Raw genomic sequence first — 2,982 nt, forward strand, 5'->3', positions numbered from 1 at the left:
GTTTATGTGGAAAATTTATGTTCGTTAATTTTAGCGTCAAATCGCACACTTTTTGCTTGCCCAGCTCGCCGCGCCGCAGCTACTGTCTACGACAACAAAGTACGTATGTATGAATGTATGAACGAAGGAGGCAGTTGATTGCAGGTAGCCGCAATTAAATCGCCACATGACAATTGAAAGTTTTACAACCAAATTGAGTGCTAAGAAATTTTAATTATAGTTGCCAATTAACAATTAAAAGCTGCGTTAAGGTCAAGTGTACCTTTTTATTGCTATCAGGGAAAATTAATGACTAAGGAAAGTTAGTAGGCACATAGAAATGTGCATAAATACCCCAACGCTGTGCACCTCTGTGATATATATATGGGGTGGACAATATCAACTTTCAATTTACTTATGTATGGTAGGGTGGTCCGAAATAGCATGAGAAAAAGTAAAGTCGGAATTTAATGCTCTCATCCCCTAGGATTGTTCTGTTCCGAAAAAATTATAGAAACGGTACAAAATTTCTTGAAAATCTATATTTTTTGATTCGAAAAATTCGTTTCTTTTCAGGAGACTGCCAATAATTTTAAGTCGCTAGGACTTACCTTTGATTTTAGGCGATTTTTTTGTGGAAGGTGTTTCTCATTTTCTTCTTTCTGTTTTGAAAACGCGAAACGGTGGAGAGAAGAACTGAAAAAATTAAATTAAAAATTTAATTAAAAAATTAAATTAAAAATTAAATTAAAAACTTAATTTAGTATGTGTTACTAGTAAAAATATTGTATGGGGAAAAATCTGTCGCATACGTTATGTCGCATACGTTATTATGTTTTTTTTTTTTTAAGAAAAACTAACCACAGATAATTTCTATTAAAAGATTCATTTAAAAGCCATATTAACAAAAATCGAACGATGAAAACTTATGTCACGTCACGCCACCTCAGAGTTTTGCGATTTTGTAAGAAAAGAAAAAATCAAATTCCATTTTTGTCACGTAACCGTCACTCTCTTTAATTGCGTATATTTGAAGACCATGCGTTTCGATTGTTTTAATTTTTTTTCGATTAAATATAGAGCTAGTTATGTGCTATACAAGGGTCTAAAAAATTAAAAGAAAACAAATGTTTTTCCTTGCTTGTATCCCATTGAAACGTACGACCGTCACTTTTGTAACCAAAAAATTACTAAAAATCAACAGCAAACCCGAGCTACTTGAGACTTCCACTTTGTTGTACAAAAACTTAATGGGCTACCAAATAGCATACTCAAAAAAAAACTTAAAACAACTGATTAAAAAGTTTCAAATTTTAATGAACAGTTTTTAAAATTCATCGAATTTTGATAAATGTTGTAATAAGTTTGAAATTTTTATTTACAAGGTTTGGTTTTAATTGTAAGTAAGTAATAAAAAATTTTAAACAAAGAAAAATAACTAAAACTTGGTAAAATGTCTCTTCCCTCTTTATATTCACGCCACCGTACGTACTATGTACAAGGGAGCAGTTTTCATTTCTAAATTTTCGTATTTTCTATGTAAGTAGCTGTTTAAAATTTTCAAAAATACCACAACCAAAAGAAAATTAACCGCATAAGCTGTCAAATTTTCCTATTCAGCCATATATATTTAACACTTTGCTAACACTGCAGCTCATTTCATATTTATTACCCAGTTAGTACATATTTTTATTCCTCATAAAATATCATCAAGTTTTGACCTTTTGCCAAATTTTATGACCGAAGAAAAAAAATTCTTTATATACTTGAATAGCAATTTTTACTTTCATTCATTCATCATTACTGGCATTAAACTAATTCTAGGCTTTTTTATGGCATAGATATATCAGCATATATAGGTACTACATGCATAAGGAAATTTTGTGAAAAATACCACTGCGGCCAACTGTGTGGTTGATTTGCTCTTAAAGAAACAAGCTCCCAAAAATAAATATGAAAAAATCAACTAAATTATTACTTATTAAAACCCACAAAAAAGTCGTAAAATTTTAATTTTATTACAACGTCTTTCTGTAGTCAGTGAGTTTGTGTGTGTGTGAGGCTACATAGAAATACTACAAAATGGGGGATAAGTATGTACTCTTAAAAGTAGTCAATATGTAGTACCATGGTGGGCTCTATGGCCGACCTAAAACACATACGTGGGTATACGAATACAGCACTGTTCGTATTCAACTATGCAAGTATTTTAATGCCCTTTCGAGAGATCATACGATATGAACAACTAAAATCCACACTACTTTCATTAGTTTTCGAAAAAGTATTATTTTTTATTGTTTTAATTTTTTTATGACATTTTTATGGCTCTAATTCATGCCATTATTTTCTTCCTGCTATTTTTAGTTTTATTCCACTTTCATTTTAAGCTTGTTTCGTCTTACTGTTTTATTGCTGCATGATTTCTGTACCCGTCTTGGCCTTTTTAACACTTTTTATATTAGGTACATATTAATATTTTTATAATCTTTTTATAACTTTTTAATAGCTAATCAATACAAATCATAACATGTTGACTGCTTTTTTGTCTTTCTTTTGTGTTAAGAGCCTCATTTCAATGATTTTAAAATGTCGCCATAAAAGCTTTAAAGGCTTGGAAGATAACCTGTTCGCCTTATTGTGTTATTAACCCCGAGGTTGGCATGCATACGTTTTTTTAAAACTCAATACAACCGAATTTTTTTCAAACAGAGCTCATAACGAGCTCGCTTTCATTAAAAATTTTCTGATTTCAGACACCTAACGGAAGATTCGCTCCTCAACAAACAAAAAGTAGGTATGTACATATAAGTGACTGTTACTACCAGCGACTTTGGTTCTTTAACATTGATTCATTATCCAGTATCTAGGCTGATAATATTTATCTTGGGCCGTCAGGGTTAGGAGCCATCATAGGGCTACAAAAGTTCTTCTAGGTTGCAGTGTCCCTTGTTTCTGTTGCACCCATAGAATTTACATTACAATACTATACAAGTGAGCCCAAAT

This window comes from Rhagoletis pomonella, unplaced genomic scaffold, assembly GCF_013731165.1.
Source record: "Rhagoletis pomonella isolate Grant_MI unplaced genomic scaffold, Rhpom_1.0 Rhpom_scaffold_00008, whole genome shotgun sequence".
Lineage (NCBI taxonomy): Eukaryota > Metazoa > Arthropoda > Insecta > Diptera > Tephritidae > Rhagoletis > Rhagoletis pomonella.